A 21791-nucleotide genomic window follows, 5' to 3' on the forward strand; every position below is an offset into this window, starting at 1 on the left:
CAAATACCATTGCCATGATCATTTTTATTCATGTATTTTGGTGCGAATGTTATACTTTTCTGCTGAGTATACTTCTAGGAGCAGAAATAGTAGATCAAAGAGTACATATATCTTCAATTTTAGTAGATGGTGCCAAACTGTTTTCCAAAATAGTTATACCAATTTGCACACCCACCAGAAGTATCTGTGGGATGTAAAAGTTCTCACTGTCCCATATTCTTATAAATACTCGGCATTTTCAAACCTTTTCACTCTAGCCATTCTGGAAGATAAGTTGGAGAATCTTGTTATGATTTTTATTTGCATCCTAATGAGGTTAAGCATTGTTTTAAAAGTATCTGGGATTTGGTTTAATAAGATACATAAACAAAAAAAAGACATTTATGAAAAAAGAAGTTTCTATACTTACAGCTCCCTAGAAACAATAGGTATGGCACACCATACAGGAAGGCCACTTGGGTAGACACCGGGGTTCCTCAGGAGGCAGAAGGGACTGGGGAGAACATGAGCAAGAGGCTTTATGGTGGTTTTGGCAGTTGTCTCCAGGCCCTGGGATGATTAGGACATAGGTATGACATTGATAATGTGGATAGGGGTGTGGCTAGGGGTGCAGACTCTGCGTTGGCTGGTTTGAGTACGAAAGGTGTCCTCAAAGGCGAATTGTTTACTATTTCTGGGAATTAGCTACCCTTTGGAAGGGCAGTTCCTCCAGAGTCAACAAGCCTGTAAGATGTCAAAACAAGAATACAGAAAATAAAAAGGCACGGTTAATACAAGTACATTTTCATATGCTTATTGGGCATTTGTAGATCTTTTTAAAAAATCATTTTTAAAAACTGAAATATAGTTAATTTACAATGTTGTTTTAGCCTCAAGTGTAAAGCAAAGTGATTCCGTTATGTATACACACATAGACACACACATATATACTTTTTCAGATTATTTTCCTCTATAGGTTATTACAGGATATTGAATATAGTTCTCTGTGATATACAGTTGGTCCTTGTTGTTTAATTATTTTTTTGTATATGTGAATCCCGAATTTCTAAGTACTCTCCACTTTCCCACCTCCGCTATCCTCTCTGGTAACCATAAATTTATTTTCTATGTCTGTGAGTTTATTTCTGTTTTGTAAATAAATTCATTTATATCTTTCTTTTTGATTACACATACAAGTAATATCATATGATATTTGTCTTTCTCTGGCTTCACTTAATATGATCATATCTATGGAGTATTTGGGGGTTTTTTTTTTTTAGTCTTTTATTTTATTTTTATACCAAATCACCTAATTGCTTTTATTCTTTCATTGCCAAATATCATTAATATTTTTAATTTACAGAACAGATGACACTGACAGGGGACTTATTTTACCCCTAAAACAGGCCACTGCATGAAAATAATTGGTCAATTTTATGGGATTTATCTCAGGACCTAGCATTTAGGCCAGTTATTCATCCCTATTTTTTTTTTATTACTCAAATGAATTTATCACATCTGTAGTTATATAATGATCATAACAATCTGATTTCACAGGATTTCCATCCCATAATCCAAGGACATCCCCCCACCCCCCAAACTGTCTCCTCTGGAGACCATACATTTTTCAATGTCTGTGAGTCAGCCATCTGTTCTGCAAAGTTCAGTCAGTCCTTTTTTCAAATTCCACATGTCAGTGAAAGCATTTGATGTTGGTGTCTCATTGTATGGCTGACTTCACTTAGCATGATAGTTTCTAGGTCCATCCATGTTGCTAAAAATGCTGGTATTTCGTTCCTTTTAATGGCTGAGTAATATTCCATTGTGTATATGTACCACATCTTCTTGATCCACTCCTCTGTTGTTTCTACGTCTTGGCTATTGCAAATAGTGCTGCAATGAACATCGGAGTACATGTGTCTTTGCGAGTCATGGTTTTCTCTGGGTAGATGCCCAGGAGTGGGATTGCTGGATCAAATGGTAGTTCTATTTTTAGATTCTGAGGAATCTATGGAGTTTTTTTTTTAATGCAATAGCTATTCGAATCTCTTGCCCATTTTTCTGTTGAATTGTCTGCCTTTCTTATACTGATTTACAGGAATTCTTCCTACATTCTGGCTATGGGAACTTGGTCAGCTATGTGTATTACAAATATCTTTTCCCATTCTACTTTTTCACTCTCTTAGTGCTACCTTAAGATGATGAGACGTTCTTAATTTCTGTGTAGTTCAATTTATCAATCTTTTTCTTCATGGTTAATATTTCTGCTTAAGAAATATTTACCGGAGTTCCTGACATGGCACAGCAGAAACGAATCCGACTAGGAACCATGAGGTTGCAGGTTTGATCCCTGGCCTTGTTCGGTGGGTTAAGGATCCAGAGTTGCCGTGAGCTGTGGTTCAGGTTGCAGAGGCAGCTTGGATCTGCTGTTGCTGTGGCTGTGGCATAGGCTGGTGGCTACAGCTCTGATTAGACCCCTAGCCTGGGAACCTCCATATGATGTGGGTGCGGCCCTAAAAAAGACAAAAAGACAAAAAAAAAAAAAAGAAAAAAGAAATATTTGCCTACTCCAAGGTGTTTAATGTATCATCTTCTATTATTTTCTACAACAGTTTTTGTTTGTTTGTTTGTTTGTTTTTTTTACTTTTCATACTGTGAAATAGAGTCCATCTGGAATTTAAGTGTATGATGTGATATGGGCTAAAACATTTTTTCTTCCATGTGGATATCCAATTTGAGTGGTATCATTCATTGAAAAGCAATCCTTTCCCCATCATTTTCAGTAGAAATTTGTTATAAATTAGGTGAACACTTATTTATGTGTGTTTTTATAGACTTACTCTTATGTTCCATTGGTCATATGTTTAGAAGACTTTGCCAATACCATTCTTAGTTACTCGTAGTATAAGATCTTGAGTTTTATTCTTCTTCATGAATGTCTTGACAATTCTTAGTCCTTTGGAGTTTTATATGAACTCTAGAATCAATATGATAATTTCCATAAAATATAGTACCCACTGAGATGTCTTAAATCTATAGGTCAGTGATGTCAATACATTATAATATCATTACAAAATCATTACAATAGTAAATCTTTCAATCTATGAATACGTATGTCCTTCCATTCATTTGTTTTTTCTAATTTTTTTAATCTTGTCATATAGTTTTCTGTGTACAAGTCTTACTTATCTTTCATTATACTAATTCCTAGTTATATGATACGTTTTAATGCTTAAGTTACGGAGCTATACCACTTGGGTCTCCCATTACAAAAGAACTTACTGTTGAGCTGCAAGAAGTTCTGTTAGCTGATAGCCTCCAGCTGTTAGTACCTTTATGCTATGCTTCATCTTTTGAGGTAAGAATAGGCTATTCTTGAGAGGTTCCCAGATAATGTCTAATACTTGGCTAATTGGTAAGGATACTTGGCTCTGGCCACTTCGGCCTAATATGAGACCCCTTTAACAAAAATTTTTGCCTCAATGCTCCCCATTGGTCAAGACTGTGAGTTCAGTATCCTGGTCTGAGGTTATCCTTTCCCAGTTCTGCTTCTTCCCTCTTTTATTGTCCATAGGTACTACTCCCCAACAAATATCTTGTACTCCTAAATCTGTTTCAGTGTCTGTTTCCCAGAGGATCCAACTGATAATGCTGTTATTAAGGGCACTGTTTATTAATCCTACGCACAAACTGCAAAATCCTTATATCTTTAATTTTTTTCTCCTGCTTTATTGCATTGGCTAAGACCTATAAATATCATATGACAATGTTATCATTTTCATTAAATAGTTCTTTGTATTTTAAAATAAAAATTATCTTCTATATTTACCTAAATACTAACTATTCCAAATGTTCTTCATTTCTTTCTAAAGATCCAAGTTTCCACATGGTATAATTTACTTTCAATCTAAAGAAATTATCATAGCACTTAATAGAGCAAGTTTTCTAACAGTAAATTCTTAGTTTTATTTTATCAGAAAATGTTTTTACTTCACTTTTGCTCCTTTTTAAGATGGTTTTATTAATATATAATCCACATACCATATAATTTACCAATTTACAGTGTATAATTTAATGGTTTTTAATATAGTCACAGAGTTGTGCAATCATGGGCACCATTTTAAAACATTTCCATTGTTCCCCCTAAACAAACCTTATACCCATTAGCAGTCACTCCTCCTTTCTCCACTCTCTTTCCAGCCCTAGGCAACCACTAAACTACTTTCTTTCTCTATGCATTTGCTTATTTCATAAAAATGGAATTGTATAATATATAGTCTTTAGTAACTGGCTTCTTTCATTCTTCAAGGTTTATCCATCTTATAGCATGCATCAGTACTTCATTTCTTTTTATGGCCAAATAATAGTCCATTGTGTGAATATGCCATATCTTACTTATCTATTCACCAGCTGATGGACATTGAGTTGTTTTCATGTTTTGGCTCTTAGATAAATACTTAAAAGAGAAATTGCTGGGTCTTATGATTACTCTATGCTTAACTTTTTGAGAAACTGCCAGACTGTTTTTCAAAGCATCTATTTGCACCATTTTAATTCTCATCAACAATGTATGAAGATTCCAACTTCTCCACTTTCTTGTCAACATTTGTTATTATCTGTCTTTTTTGGTCAGAGCTATTCTAGTGGATGTGAAGAGGTATCTCATTATGGCCTTAATTTGAATATACCTAATGACTAAAAGTGTTGAGAATCTTTTCATTTGTTTATCTTCTTTGGAGAAATATCCTTGGCCCATTTTTAATTGGGCCATCTTTTTATTATTTGACTGTATACCTTTGTTCTTACATTTTTCACTAGATATAAAATTCTAGGTCAAAAGATTAGGTTTTTTTGTTTGTTTAAGCACTTAAAGATATTATTCCAGAAATCACCATTAGGCAAATGCCACAGGAAAAATTTTCACAGACAAGATTCTTAGACAGATACTAGTGAAAGTTTAAGGAGAAACAGGATACTTGTATGACCTCAAAATATTTCCTACAAGACTTTTCTTTTCTCTTTTGTCTTTTAGGGTCATACCACGGCATATGGAGGTTCCCATGCTAGGGATCCAAACAGCGCTGTAGCCACTGGCCTCACCAGAGCCACAGCAAAGGGGGATCCTGGCCGCGTCTGTGACCTACACCACAGTTCACAACAACACGAGATCCTTAATTCACTGAGCGAGCCCAGGGATCGAACCCCGTGTCCTCATGGATGCTAGTTGGGTTCATTAACTGCTGAGCCACAGTGGAATTCCCAAGACGTTTTTAATTACAATTGGAAAAATAATACCTTCCCAATAAAGAAACACAACCTTATCCGACACCAGGAATAAGATATGTGATATGAATTTCCTGATATGATGCACTGAGAATACAGTATCGCTTCTGTGATATTCCTGCCAAAAATACTAATTCTAATCACCAGAAAGTTTCAGACAAACCCAAGCTAAGAGACATTCTGCATAATATCTGACCAATATCCATCAAAAGTATCAAGGTAATGAAAGACAAGGAGAGATTGAGGAACTGTCACAGATGTTGGAGATGAGACATAACAAATAAATACAACATGTGTTCCTGAATTTTATCCTGCAACAGAAAAGGATATTAGTAGGAAAACATGAAATTCTAAGGTCTATAATTTAGTTAATAGAATTGGGCCAATGTTACTTTCTTGGCTTTGATAATCATCGATGCTTATCTATGCTGGTAACGTTAGGGGAAGATGGGTGAAGGGTAGATAGAAATTCCCTGAATTATTTTTTTTGACTTTTCTGTATTTTCTAAAATTACTTTAAAATAAAAAGCTTTTTAAAAGATGGCACACCACTATCTTTTAGCCTCTAACATTTCTGATGAGACGTGAACAATATAATCAATAATGATAATTCAAATCATTTTTCCTCTGATACAGTATGTCATTTTTCTCTGGCTGCTTTCAATATTTTCTCTTTAGCTTAGGCGTTAGCAATCTGCCTTCGATGCATGAAGGCAAAGCTTTTTGGTATTTATTCTGTGTGGTATTCATCAAGATTCTTGAATTTCTAAATTATGTCTTTCAATACATTGGGGAATATTAAGCCATTCTATTTTTATTTATTTATTTATTTAGTCTTTTTGCCTTTTCTAGGGCTGCTCCCGTGGCATATGGAGATTCCCAGGCTAGGGGTCCAATCGGAGCTGTAGCCACCAGCCTATGCTAGAGCCACAGCAACGGGGGATCCGAGCCACGTCTGCGACCTACACCACAGCTCACGGCAACACTGGATCCTTAACCCACTGAGCAAGGTCAGGGACTGAACCCGCAACCTCATGGTTCCCAGTTGGATTCGTTAACCACCGAGCCACGACGGAACTCCGATTCTATTTTTAAATACTTTTTCTGCCTCAGTCTCTACTCTCTTTGGGAGTCTACTTACATAACTTTTTGTTATTATTCCTTAGTTGCCTGTGACTATGTTTATTTTTTTCAAACTTCTTTCTCTCTCTTCTTCATATCAGATAATTTCTACTGCTATATCCTCACATTCACTGACTCTTTTCTCTCTCATTTCCATTTTTTCAGAGAAGCTCCTTCAGTGAATTTTTCACTTCAGATATTGTCCTTTTTAATTCTAGAGTCTTATAGGTAATATTTTATAGGATTTCTCTGCTGAGAGTCTTTTAAAATTGATTACAAGCTTATTTTTCTTCATTGAGCATCCTCATAAGGTCTATCTTTACATCTTCTGAGCTAATTCCAAATTTCTCACTGTTGGTCTACGTTTACTGTCTTTTAAGATTGGAACACATTTTCTTGGTTCTTTATATGTCAAGTTGAATTGAATCATGGACCTTGTCAATGTTATGCTGTAGAAACTAGATTTATTTATATCCTTCCAAAGAATGTTAACGTCTTTGTTTTAGCAGTCAGTTAATTTGACTTGCCCCAACTGTAAACTCTGCAGTTTCCATTGTCGCTAAGTGGGTTATGAATCCAACTAGTATCCATGAGGATGGAGGTTTGATTCCTGGCCTTGCTCAGTGGATTAAAGACCAGGTGTTGCCGTAGGCTGTGGTGTAGGTCACAGACATGGCTGGGATCTGGCATTGCTGTGGCTGTGGCATAAGCCAACAGCTGCAGCTCTGATTTGACCCCTAGCCTGGGAACTTCCATATGCTATAGGTGTGGCCCTGAAGAAAAGAATCTGAAAGACAAATTGTAACTCTGTCTCTTGCACAATAGCTCAAATCTCACTTCTGATCTTTCAGCCTTCTTTGAGGTATTTGGAGTATATCCCAGGCATGTATGGTTCAGGGGTCAGACAGAAACTTGAGAAGAGTTTATACAGAGAATTTGGGGTTCTGACTCTCTCCTTTCCAGGATTACAATCTTACTTTCCAGTCACTGTGGTATTCTGCCCTCTGATTCTTCAGGACAGAAAGGCAAATGGACAGGTCTTTTTTATCAGAGTTTTTGTCATCTCATGTAGTAACCAAATGTTGGTCTTCTCTCAGACTGAAAGTCATAAAAATTCAGGTCTCCTCTTTATTGGTCCCTTCTTGCAAGTTTTGTCTCCCTTTCAGACCTGCCCCTCTAAAAGACTATAGTTGCTATCTATGGGATTGTGGGATTCAGTTGGAGCTCATTCAGGCTTACCTTTGTGGCTGCTGTTCCTGATTTGCTTCTTTTGGGCCAGTGCTACTTACTACTTCACAAATCTATCAAGGAGAAGCAACTGAGATGGTTAGGCTCATTTTTTAGCACTTTCCTTTGCAGCAGCATCTTCCAGTCTAAGCTTAGTCAGTAGTCCTGAACACCAATTATTATCTCCCCAGCACCATAACACTGCTGAAAATTGCTCAGCTTCTCTCCTACTTAGAGGGATCTTTTCTCTTACTTCCAGTCTATCTTGCCAGACCACTTGTAAATTGGTAAATATCTCATTTGGAAAACAGCACAGACTGTAAGGCTTACCTCAAAGACCCTCCTTTCTCTCCAGGATTGTAGCTCTCCTATCCCAGCTACTTTAGTAGCTCTCCAATGCTTCAAATACCAAGTTTTATTGAGTTTTATTCATGTTTTCTCTACCACCAGCTGGTTTGCCATTACTGGAAGTTAAACATTATCATCTAAGTTTTTAAAATTAATTTAGGTGATTCACTAAGCATATAGCAACAAGAAGACAATTTTGATAAAATATTTATGCAGGATGAAAATAAGTTATAAAAATCAGAGTTTTAAAGGTTTAATTCAAGTCAGTGAATTCTAAACATCATAGTAGAAAATACCATTCATTCTGGAGTAGCCAGAGCTGACCTCAAATCCAGCTCTGTTTCCTCCTAGAAAAATAACTTTGGGCAAATTACTTAAGTTCAGTTTTCTTATCTGTAAAATGGAGATAAAAGTACCTATATCTTTAAGTTATTATGAGAAAACTAAATGAAGTATTGTTTGTAAATCCCTTAGGATAAATATCCATAAGGTGTAGGTATAGCAAATATATACATTATAATATAAATGTATATATACTACAAGGCATATAGTATAAATGCCATATAAACATACTAAGTGTTCAATAAATTAATTTTTCCAAAGACATAAAACCTATAGGAAGGTGTGTTTTTTTTTAATATTCCTTTTTTTTTTTATAGTACCCATATAGCAGAGTGACTCACATATCAGGGTCTATGTATGTTATGGATAGGATAGAAAAGAATGCAAAAGCCAGTGTATTATATTTACATGTTAGTTATTTTTTGCTGCTATAACAAATTACCATTAATTCAGTAGATTAAAACAACATAAATTTATTATAGTTCTGAAAATTAAAAGTCCAAAATGGGTTCACAGGGCTGTGTTCCTTCTAAAGCCTTTAGCAAAAAATCCCTTTCCTTGCCTCTTATATTTCTAGAGGCTTCCTGCATTTCTTGGCATGAAGTCCCACATCACTCTGGCTTATGCTTCTGTTGTTGATCTCCTTCTCTGATTTTGATACTTTTCCCTTTTTATAAGGACCCTTGTGATTACATGGAAATGACCCACCCAGATAATCTGGATAATCTGTTCATCTCAAAATTCTTAATTTAATAACATCTGCAAAATTCCTTTTGTCATCTAAGGACATTCACAGGTTTTGGGAATTAGTATATGGACATTCTGGGGAAGCCATTATTCTACCTACCACAATATAATACCAATTAGAATATGGTTCCATCTTCCATACCACTGAGCCAAAGTAGCCCAAACGCATTGGCTTTTAGATGAATTTGAGCATCCATTTAGATTTTATCTTTATCATTGTTAACATGGTCCAAACTCCTTAAATAATGTCTTTTTATACCTCTAGATAGCTACATATCAGATTCTAAATTTTGAGACAAGAGGCAATCATGACTTAGAGACATCACTTCAGATGAAATTTTTACCAAGGTTTCACTCTTGACTGAATGGTTTCCAAAAGAATTTCTACTGTCCTGCAAGTGTTGGAGAGATGACAACATAAGATTATTTGACCTTTATCTCCCTATTTCTTCTAAAAGTGATGGATAGCCCTTTTTTTTCCAAGTAATTTTTTTTAGACAGACATCTTGGAGTTAGGCAATCAAGTACTCTAATAATTATACTATTGTCTGTTCCTTACTCTTCTGTTTACCCCTCTTTTCTATGCTGCCTTTTCCTTTTGCACACATACTCCATCTAGCTCTTTGCCCACTTGAAGTACTATTACAATGTCTATCCACCTTCACCACTATCTCCTAAGGACTTGGGGCCTCTTCCTTTATAAAGTAAATATATTTGGCAAGGTATCCCAAAACTGGGGTGAATTAACACAGTAAGTGCTATTTCACCCTCATATCACAGTTCTGTGCAGATGCGCAGGAAGTATTGGGGGTGGGGGCTATATTTCACACAGTCATTCAGGGACCCAAGTTCTTTCCATTTTGAGGTTCCATACTTCTCTGGCTCTCTGGTACTCTCTCTTTTCAGATGCTAGATGGAGAAAGACAGAGAAGGTCATACATAGGAGGGTTTCATGGACCAGGCCTAGAAGTAGCATATGTCACTTCTGCTCATATCTGATTAGCCAGACTCTAGTCACTTGGCCACACCTAATTAATTACAAGAAAGTCTGAGAAGAGTTGCCTGGAAGAAAATAAAAATATTTGGTGAACAGGGAGCCAGTTTACACAGCAACAAATATTATGTTATATAATATATAAAAGAGCATATTATGATGATACTGATGATATAAAAATTGTATGTCACCAACAGTACTAGCTAGATTTTGACAGCTTTTCAGACAAGGATTTTATATCACTTTTTTCCAGAAAAGTATCCAACACAGTAGTTGCCCAATAAATGTTTGATGGATAGGTTGTACTATATTGAAGCTAGAAGAGTCCTTGGAGATTTTCTAATCTAAATCCTTCATTTTAAATGTGAAGGTTCAGAAAACTAGAGATGCTAAGCACTTAGCCCATGTTTACTGGCAAGGCTGGGACCCATTTATCTCATATCCCAAATCAAATGAGACAGTCTTTTTAAACCAACTTATCACACTTCCAAGACCAAATGAGACTCTCTTTTTAACCAACTTATAAGAACTCACACATCTAAACAAGAATTATTTGTTCCAAAGAAGTCTCCTTGCAGTTTCTATACTAGTCAGATACTACTGCCATTTTAAAAATTCATGGAGCTTCATTTTAGGAATTGTTTTCCTAGCCTATGGCATTTTCTTTAGAATTCCATTAATAGTGGCTGATAAATATTCAGCCACTTTATGGATTTGATTTTGAGAAAGAGAAGTTGTTTGGAATCCATTTTGATAGATAAAGGTGAGTAGAAGTGACCTTGCTATGCAATACTGCTTTTGATTTTTTTTAAAAAAAGATGAAACTGTGTGTTATATGATTTGCCAGCTAGTGTTGGGGATAATTCCAGAAGAGATGTGTGGGCATTTTAAGCAATGCTATCACTGCTGGAATGTTTGTGGAGTCATAAAGCTACAAGTTTGAAGAGAAATAAATAATAGCCATCTGAAATTTGTGCATATCAGGCTGTATAACCCACATGTCAGAAATGTCTGTGTTGCCAAATGCCCATGTTAATTTCTATCATATTGTGACTTTGGTGAGAAACTTATAGATGATTTTTAGGCCAATTCTGGCTCCTTTTACAGAAAGCAGCAATGGAATGGAAGAAAGAACTGCAGCTAGAAGAATGGGGGAAGAGTTCCTGCAGTTGGTGCATTGGGTTAAGAATCCGGCTGTAGCAGCTTGGGTTGCTGCAGAGGTGTGGGTTCAATCCCCAGCCCAGTGCAGTGGGTTAAAGGGTCTGGCAGTTATTTATTAAAGAAAACTTCCATCGTCTCCATCAACAAGCCCCAGACAGGAGTGATCATTCCTCCTTAGAGTTGAGAAATAAATAAATAAGAAGTAACAGAGATTCTTGATGAAAGCATGCAACACAAAATAGAAAGAGCAAAGCTCTAGGAAAGGGTGTCCAGGACTCTGTTTTGATTACCCTATGCTAATCTGGGGAAGAGGGAAGTCAGAATTTAGAATCATTGCTTTTGTTTTGTAGAGCTTTATAAAAATGTAAACATCCACCTCATTACCTTATACTCACACCTGGACTATTTTGAGATGTTTCACGCATTTCCTTGACAATCCAATTTAAAGACTTTTCAATTGCATAATTACACTCTTTTGGTAAATTGCCATCTTGAGCAAGGACCCATGTGGAAAGGAAAGGACTGCTAGGCAAGCACTTCCTGGGAAAGTGCTCTTATACTGTAAAAGGGAACTCTTTAGCAGTAAACATTTATTTTAGGAAATAGAAACATACGAACATGTGACCACACAATTAGTCAAAGATTCAACAAAGACCCCATCCTAGAAAGCCTTTAGCTGGCCTCCTCTGCCTACACAATTACACATAACAAGAAATCACCTTGCTTCCACCATGTTAAGCTGCCGTTTTCTCAGGCTGAGCTCTAATGCCTTTTGGATGTGGAATTTCCAAGAGAGTAGGAGATATGCAAATTCACAAGTGGATGAGTTGTCCAAACTTCACAAGTTATCTGCCTTACGTCAATAGCTGAACTTCCTAAAACTTTTTCCCTGGGCCTTTTAGATCACACTTAACTGAGGAAGTCTTGAAGCCTGAGGTGTCTTCCTGAAAGGGCAGTTTTTCACAGAAACCAACATCAGTGGGGTTCAAATTTCATCTCCCCACAATTGCCTCCGAATTAAACTGCCCTCAGTTAACAGTCAAAAACTGCCTCTATCTGCCAGTCCTGCAAACTCCACCTAGGATGAGGGACCCAGCTGTGCTCTTTTCTGCCTCTCACATCTTCAAAGGTAATAAAGCCTCAGCAATTGGAATTTAGCTGTCAATTTTGCTGATGAGGCAGCAGGAAAATTAGAAACTATTTCCTTTCCTAGACTATAAGTGTGCTGGACCTAATGAATGCTAACCAGAGCAAAAAGTTGTGGCTGCACACTTAAGTCAGCAGCCAGGAGGGGCAAGGCTTGGACAGCCAACATACTGACTAAGAAAGGGGCATTTTAAAATCTTGCTTCCCAGAATTCCTATTTTAAAGGGAGCATCTCTGATAATTGAAGGTTGTTAAAAATCTGATCTTCTCCTTAAAAGCAAAACAAACAACTTAGAAATGCATCAAGCAGATTCCCTGGAGATCAATATAACCCAGAAAATGTGATAATGCAAAGCCTAGGCAGCTGAATTTTTATTTGTGCCTAGCTTCAGAAAGCCAAACCCCTAAGGGGTCCGAACCCAAGGTTCACTTATTGTTAATAAGCTCAGTTCCAGGGGTGCTGTTCGCCTCCAGCTAAATGACAACACTGCCAGCAGCTGGGGTAGCTTGATTACAAAGAAGAGTGAGGATCTAATTGAGATAAGAAATGTAGGTGTTGATTCATGTCATCATTTATTAATGTCCAGATCCTCACATCTTGTGTTTTGAATAGTTCACGCAGCAGGGGTTTTCTATTCCCCTAAGAGAGAGCACTTTTTGGTGCTAATCGAGACGGCACTAAAGATAGAGGCAGTAAGAGGCAGTGCCTTGCAGCTTCTCTTGCACTCACCATGAACAGATCTAGAGTCATAGCCACTCAGAGGAGCCTATCCTGGTCCTCGGGATACAGAGGAGGACTGCCCAATGTCACACTCCAGCTGGCTATCTCCTGGTCTTGAGAGACACCAACCCAGATGATAAATCATGAACTCATGTTTACTCCTTTCCCAGAGATTTAGTTTCCTCCCTAAGGAACCCAAGGCTCCTAGATACCATGTGAAGTGAAAGATTTGGGGCAGTAATTTAGCTGCAATTCTGGTCGGCTTGGTCTTGTAATGCAACCACCCTAACACAGGCCTCACTTGAATCCCCTTTCCCAGGCTCCCAGACTGAGTAATTCAAGTGGTTCTCCCTATTCTCTTGGTCAGCCCCACCTGTAATAAAATTGAAGCATTTTCCTAAATGATGTTAGCAGTAGAGGTGGTGGCAGAGGAACAGAAGTTAACTGGCCCAAGGATTTGGTTCTCTCTAGATGGGCCTGGGTTGCTTCCCTAACAGTAGAACACGAAGAGGGGTTTCCTAGCCAAGGATACATCAACAGTAGATAAGAGGACATTCTTGGTACAAACAGAAAGATGGACACACTAAGTGCCAGAGGCTTTTCTGATTTCTGGCTTCTACCTGTTCTCAGTCTAGTCCAAGTACAGAACCTTATGCTCTAGAAAGTCCTAGGATCTCACCTTCAACTGATCTCAGGATTCATAGCCTGAGTCACAGGATCAAATCTCCAGTTTGGACCTCTCCTTGGATCTGAATCTGCTGAACAAATATCTATTCAACATGTTCAATTAAATATGTCAAAATACTACTGAATTCAATCCATCTAAAATGAAATTTATGATGTTCTTTCCAAACCTGGTTCTCTTCCTACAAAACCTCTATGGATGTGCTCGTCACTTTAGCCAGAAACTAGGAGTTGCCTTTGATATATTCCTCTCCTTCACCCCTGCATGGGGTCCTGCAGATGTTATCTCCCAAGTCTCCCAAATGTACCCTCTTCTCTGTCTCAGCAGACACTCTCTCTAGGCCATGCAACCATCATCTTGATTGCAGGCTACTGCCACTGACACCTTTTTGGTCTTCCTACTTTCACCCTTACTGCTTTGCATTCAATTCTTCACACAGTATCCAGAATTAACTCTTTGGAGTACAGATCTGATGTCACTCCCATATTTATGTCCTTCAAATGCTTCCTATGGCTCTCAGTTCAAAGCCAAATCCTTGGCTTGGTTTATAAGGCACTCCATGTACTGGCTCCTACCCACTCTCCAGCTCCACCTGCTCCTCTCCAGACACTTCAACTGTCCTCAGCTCCTCAGAGGCACTGTGCTTACCTCCCACCACTCACAGCTTCCTCTCCCTGAAGTGCTCTTCTCTCTCTGCGTCATAGTCTCTACTTCAGGGGCTCCTCTCTGACCTCCTGACCAGATCAGTTCTCTCATTACATACTCTCATCAGAATTATGTGTCTCCTTTTTAGAGCCCTTACCACAGGTAGTTTTTGTTTATATAATTACTTAGTCTCACTTCTAGTTTGCTGTAATTTCCATGAAGTCCATTTTTGCTCATTAAAGTATCCCCTATACAATGATGCATAGTTGGCTTTCAAAAATTCTTAAAGAGGTTTATTGAATTAAGTGCCAGAGGCAATAAAACAATGTCTACAGAATCCTGAAGGAGAAATACTATCACACAAGAGGTTGCTTTAGAAGTTTGTTTTTTTGTTTTTTTGTTTTTTTTTCTCCTTTTGTCTGCTTACCAGCAAGTTCCGGGACCAGGGTTCAAACCCACATCCAGCTGTAACCAGAGCCACAGCAGTGATAACACAGGATCCTTAATACGCTGATCCCCCAGGGAACTCCAGGTTGCTCTAAGTTTTAATTTTACTTGGAATGTTTCACCTCCTTTTTGCTTAGAAAATTAAAATCCTACAGTTGACATTAACAGGATTTTTGACTACTGCTCACCCTCAACACCGCACACACACATGCACGTGCACACACACAAAATAACTATTCCTTACTTAAGAGATAATTATTGTTGAAAATTGGGTATGTACTCTTTCAGAATTTTCTCTATACCTTTACATATATACACATGTACTCAGAAAAACTTCTATTAAATAATAGAATTAATATTTAATAATAGAAAATAATATGAAATACTTAATATGAGTTTGTGAGAATGAGGATTTAAGGTTCTCAAGAATTTTCAGCTTGGACAGAATGCCTTTTACTTGAGAAGACAGCAACAGCAAAAAGACACTTCCAGATACACAAGCACTAAAAAAATATACCACCCATGTATCCTTGAAAAAAAAAACCAAAAAAACAAAAAGCTTTTGAAACATTATTTCATCCAAGAGAAGATAAAAAGTGTGATAACAAAGGACTCATAGGTTTAGACTCCAAAGTTGTACTGTATGTTTTCAGATGAGGTCTGTGGTCAGAGGAAAGCTTTCTTTACTGTGTTTCTTGTCATTTTTCCCTTTTAGTTTCCACCCTTTCTAGGGCCAGGAAACTGGGTTCTGAGCTGTATTCCTCACTCCAAACAATTGCTAATTTTGTGTAATAATATCATAAAATAATAATAATGCTGTTTCAGTCTTTGCTAATAATGATCAAACTCCCTGTGGATAGGATGCTGTCTCAGGAGAATTGCTAGAAAAATCTTTTTTTCTCTTTGCTCCACAAAAGCATAGCTGTAGGAAGAACATATTGTTCATTTCATTGCCAAGAAAACTGAGATAAGATTAGCTGCTTTAAAACTCATACAGTGTTTTTAAGTGGTAAAGAATAACAAGCCAGATGCTGTCTGTCATTATATTTTGTTACATTTTTCCTCTAGTATCTATGCAGGTATCTGTGTAACTGATGTTAAAATCAATATACAAATGAACTATGTTTCAGTGTATATGTATATATACACACACTCTAAAATGTTAACAATTTCTATATGTGAGTTTAATTATTCATTTAAATAAAAATTATTGCAATGGGTGAGACATGCAAGAAAGGGTAGCAGAATTTTGACTACTTTATTTATATTTTACACTTAATAATGATAACATAATTTCTACAAATTTTAACATTTCTCATACTTTTGTGTTCATTGCCATTAAGCTATTTGTAATATTCCTTTGTACATTCTTAAACTTGTCTGTAGTTTTGTTCTGTTTTATTCTTGATAGTATTTCTTTGCGGTTTCTGCCTTTTTTTTTCCTTAAGTAATTCTTCCAGAGATATGTCAATTTTTCAAAGCTTTTCAAAAAAAAAAACTCATACTTTTGTTGGTACCTTTACTGTAATTGTTTTTCTTTAGCTCATTAATTTTTGTCTCTTGTTGATTGTTTTTAATAATGTTTTTGGAAGTTTATTCTATTCTTTATAACTTCATTAATTTGGATGCTAAGCTTATTTATTTTCAGCATTTTTTCCTAATGTGAGCAAAATAAGCTATAAATTTCCCTCTAAGTACCATACATTCTAGACTATAAATTTCCCTCTGAGTACCACAAAGTACCAGACATTTTAATATGTACTATTTCTTTGTTGTTCAGTTCTAAATGCAAAACAATCCCGTAAGCAATATCTACAATTTGTATATTGCTAGCAGTTTTCAACAACCACAATCTGTTACAGTCTATACCTGATTTAAAATTTTCAATAATTCCCAAACAAGAAGCCATGAATTACTATATAGTACTAACAGTACTATAACTAAGTAATAACTTGAGTATAAATTCTCTTTAAGATTTGAGTACAAAGAATGGCTAAACAGGCTAAGACCATATAGCATTCATTCCCTGTAAAGTTGCCAATCCATTAATTTAGTAAACAACCTAATTACTCATTCATATCCTGAATAAAAATTCTTTCCCACATATCCTTTGGAAGTCATTTTCCTGACTGTATCTCAGGTATATATCTGTACATCTGTTTATGTATACAAGTCTTTATTAACATTTGGCTAGTGCTCAATTTGATTCCTGCATTTTGCTTTAGCACACATTGTTCAATATCCATTATTTCTGACATTTGGATTATTTTTTAAATTTTTTAAAATTATAGTTGATTTACAATGTTGTGTCAATGTTGTTTTCTGCTGTACAGCAAAGTGACCCAGTCATACATATGTATACATTTTTTTCACATAATAATCTCCCATCATGATCTTTCACAAGAGACTGGATAGATTTCCTTGTGCTTTACAGTAAGACCTCGTCCATTCTAAATGTAACAGTTTGCATCTACTAACCCAAACTCCCAGTCCATCCCACTCCCTTCCCCTCCTCCTTGGCAATCACAAGTCTATTCTCCAAGACATCTGGATTATTTAGAAGTAAGTGTTAATAATATACAAACGTGAGTTTTCTAAAGTTATCTTTTGGTTTAATTTCTTTTTTTTATTTTTTTATTTTTTTTATTTTCCCACTGTACAGCAAGGGGGTCAGGTTATCCTTACATGTATACATTGCAATTACAGTTTTTCTCCCACCCTTTCTTCTGTTGCAACATGAGTATCTAGACATAGTTCTCAATGCTATTCAGCAGGATCTCCTTGTAAATCTATTCTAGGTTGTGTCTGATAAGCCCAAGATCCCGATCCCTCCCACTCCCTCCCCCTCCCATCAGGCAACCACAAGTCTCTTCTCCAAGTCCATGATTTTCTTTTCTGAGGAGATGTTCATTTGTGCTGGATATTAGATTCAAGTTATAAGTGATATCATATGGTACTTGCCTTTGTCTTTCTGGCTCATTTCACTCAGGATGAGATTCTCTAGTTCCATCCATGGTGCTGCAAATGGCATTATGTCATCCTTTTTTATGGCTGAGTAGTATTCCATTGTGTATATATGCCACATCTTCCGAATCCAATCATCTGTCGATGGACATTTGGGTTGTTTCCATGTCCTGGCTATTGTGAATAGTGCTGCAATGAACATGCGGGTGCATGTGTCTCTTTTAAGTAGAGCTTTGTCTAGATAGATGCCCAAGAGTGGGATTGCAGGGTCATATGGAAGTTCTATGTATAGATTTCTAAGGTATCTCCAAACTGTTCTCCATAGTGGCTGTACCAGTTTACATTCCCACCAACAGTGCAGGAGGGTTCCCTTTTCTCCACAGCCCCTCCAGCACTTGTTATTTGTGGATTTATTAATGATGGCCATTCTGACTGGTGTGAGGTGGTATCTCATGGTAGTTTTGATTTGCATTTCTCTTATAATCAGCGATGTTGAGCATTTTTTCATGTGTTTGTTGGCCATCTGTATATCTTCTTTGGAGAAATGTCTATTCAGGTCTTTTGCCCATTTTTCCATTGATTGATTGGTTTTTTTGCTGTTGGGTTGTATAAGTTGCTTATATATTCTAGAGATTAAGCCCTTGTCAGTTGCATCATTTGAAACTACTTTTCTCCCATTCTGTAAGTTGTCTTTTTGGTTTCTTTTGGGTTTCCTTTGCTGTGCAAAAGCTTTTCAGTTTGATGAGGTCCCATGGGTTTATTTGTGCTCTAATTTCTATTGCTTTGGGAGACTGACCTGAGAAAATATTCATGATGTTGATGTCCGAGAGTGTTTTGCCTATGTTTTCTTCTAGGAGTTTGATGGTGTCCTGTCGTATATTTAAGTCTTTCAGCCATTTGGAGTTTATTTTTGTGCATGGTGGGAGGGTGTGTTCTAGTTTCATTGCCTTGCATGCAGCTGTCCAGGTTTCCCAGGTTTCCTAGCAATGCTTGCTGAATAGACTTTCCTTTTCCCATTTTATGTTCTTGCCTCCCTTGTCAAAGATTAATTGACCATAGGTGTCAGGGTTTATTTCCGGGTTCTCTATTCTGTTCCATTGGTCTGTCTGTCTGTTTTGATACCAGTACCACACTGTTTTGATGACTGTGGCTTCGTAGTATTTCTTGAAGTCTGGGAGAGTTAAGCCTCCTGCTTGGTTTTTGTTTCTCAGGATTGCTTTGGCGATTCTGGGTCTTTTGTGGTTCCATATAAATGTTTGGATTGTTTGTTCTTGTTCTGTGGAAAATATCATGGGTAATTTGATAGGGATTGCATTGGATGTGTAGATTGCTTTGGGTAGGATGGCCATTTTCACAGCATTAATTTTTCCAATCCAGGAACATGGAATATCTTTCCATTTCTTTACATCTTCTTTGATTTCTTTGATTAAAGTTTTATAATTCTCGGCATATAGGTCCTTTACCTCTTTGGTCAGGTGTATTCCGAGGTATTTGATTTTGTGAGGTACAATTTTAAAAGGTATCATATTTTTGTATCCCTTTTCTAATGTTTCATTGCTGGTATACAGAAATGCGACTGACTTCCGAATGTTAATCTTATATCCTGCCACTTTGCTGAATTTATTAATCAGTTCAAGGAGTTTTTGGGTTGAGTCCTTAGGGTTTTCTAGGTATAGTATCATGTCATCTGCATACAGTGACAGTTTTATCTCTTCTCTTCCTATTTGGATGCCTTTTATTTCTTTTGTTTGTCTAATTGCTGTGGCTAAGATGGTTTAATTTCTAATTTGTTAGCACTGCAATCATTAAATATAATATGACTAATACAATATCTTTAAAATTTGTAAAGACTTGCTTACTTCATTATTTAGAATCAATTTTTATAAATGTTCCATAAGAATTTAACACAAATATATACTTGCTGTTGTTGAGTAAGGTGCTTTATATAACCATTGGAACAGGCTTGCTGTTTGTATTGCTCAAATCCTCTGTGTTAATACAGATTTCTATTTTTATCTGCTTGATCTATCAATTATTGAGAGATACATTAAAATCTCCTACATTGACTGTTACTTTGTCTAGTTCTCCTTGGCATCTTATCAATTAAAAATTGTATAATCAGGTGCATCCCAGATTAAAATTGTTATATCTTCCTGTTAAACTTTAATGCTTAGACCCTTCTTCATTTCAAGTAAAGTCCTTGAACCTTAAATCTTATTTTATATGACAACAGTATACATAGCTATGCCAATTTTCTTTTGGTGACTATCTACCTGTATTTTTTCTCATGCACTTACTATCAACTTTTCTGTATTCTTATGTTTTAGGTGTGTTTCATACAATCATTGGGTGGATTTTTTTAAATTCAGTGTGACAAGCTTTGTATTTTGAACAGAGTTCAATTTATGAAAGCTTGTTATAGTAACATACTTTCTATCACTGTCCCTCCTCCTACCATTCTTTCACATCTACCTAGAGAGGGGTTTCAAAACTACATCACTATCTTCCTTCTGGGACTGTCATTAAACATATATTGAAACTTCTCTTTCTATTATCCATGTCCCTCAACTTCTTCTATATTTGCCATCTTCATGTCTCCCTACAAGGAATTCTAGGAAAATTTATTTAGATCTATCTTCCAACTTGCTAAATCTCTCCTCAACTGTATCAAATCTGCTATTTAATCAATCCATTTTCTAATTTGCAACATTATAATTTTTATTTCTAGAAATTCTATTTGGTCCTTTTTCAGATCTGAGAATATATTATTCCTTCATATACTTTCAGTGAGCTCTCTTTAATTTCTCTAAGCATTGAACATATTTCTTTCATATTCTATCACTGATCATTTTAACATAAGAAACCTTTGCTGGTCCGATTTGATGGTTGTTGGTTTCCAATGAATCTCCTTCATATCTTGTCTCCTCATATGTTCAGTGATTTATACCTGAAAGCTCATATTCCTTTGAACTTTATCTGTGGAACTCACTGAAGCTTGAGTTTAAAGTGAATCTCATCAGAGATAATTTGCATTTGCTCCTGCTAAGTACATAAGGACACAACTAATCCAGAACCACTTTAAGTTAGAGTTTCAAGTTGGGGGTTTGTAGAGCAAATAATAGCATGAATTCTAGCTATAAATCTTTTCAAGTATAAGTTCATGGCTTAGGAATTCACAGGGAGGGTTTTTTTCTTAGCCTTCCAACCTGGCCCACCAACAGGGCAGACTTTTTTTTCCTAGCTTTGCCTCCATGGGAGACTCAGTTCTACTAAGGGGGAGTGTACTTTGACCTTATAAGGGTTTAAACTCCTATCTTATTTCTGCACTGATAAGGATTTCTCTGAACATCTACTCTGCCATATTGCCAGAAACTAAAACTTTTTTACACTTTTTTTTGTATTCTCACATTTTCTAGCAAGAACATGTTTTACTCCTATAATTTTAAAATCAGATATTTTCCCCCAAACAGGCATATACCACTTTAAATATGGCATGTGATTATAGCAACACTGAAGAAAATACATACAAAAATATTAAAAGAAAATATGCCAAAATGTATTCTAGGAATGAGAATTATACAGTTTTTCATCCTACTTTTTTGAATTTTCCAAATATTTTATATAAAACAAATATTTAAAACAGACTAGAAAAAAGACAATCTTTTAAGGGAAAGAATGAGATGAAGATACAGAAAATGGCATCCTATCAGTAAAACACTCTGTGCCCCCTAGAAAATCATTAAGCTATATTTTAGTTAGAAAAACCCTTTTCTACCAATATTAACTCAAAAAGCTGCTTCAACTTGACCTCAGCATATCTTCCCATTAGGTTCAGATAATTCTGAAATCAGAACACTTCTTTCCTAATGTATTTATAATGACACACACTCACACTGAAACCAAGGAAAAGCTATTGCATGAGGAAGATGTCAGTACAGATAAATAGGAAAAAACTTTAACTCTGTACAGAAATATTATGC

The 21791-nt window shown here is 36.3% G+C and overlaps 1 protein-coding gene across 6 annotated transcripts in view; it reads right to left on the reverse strand.

The window, feature by feature from the left end:
* The window catches only part of LOC102159623 (uncharacterized), a 412972-nt gene that overhangs the window by 178256 nt on the left and 212925 nt on the right, over window positions 1–21791 (reverse strand). For 3 of the 6 annotated variants that reach the window (XM_084969531.1, XM_084969532.1, XM_084969530.1), the window contains one exon: window positions 410–723. The gene's annotated coding sequence lies outside the window, so the exon portion shown is untranslated. Of the gene's footprint in view, window positions 1–409; window positions 724–2819; window positions 2957–7623; window positions 7686–21791 lie in introns of all 6 variants that reach the window. The other 3 variants (XR_014810989.1, XR_014810988.1, XM_084969529.1) reach the window with 2 other exon arrangements.

The sequence above is a fragment of the Sus scrofa genome, chromosome 7 (assembly GCF_054392235.1).
Source record: "Sus scrofa isolate SSC_HxYL_T2T_F1_AM1 chromosome 7, Sscrofa_HxYL_maternal_Yorkshire_Landrace_v2.0, whole genome shotgun sequence".
NCBI lineage: Eukaryota > Metazoa > Chordata > Mammalia > Artiodactyla > Suidae > Sus > Sus scrofa.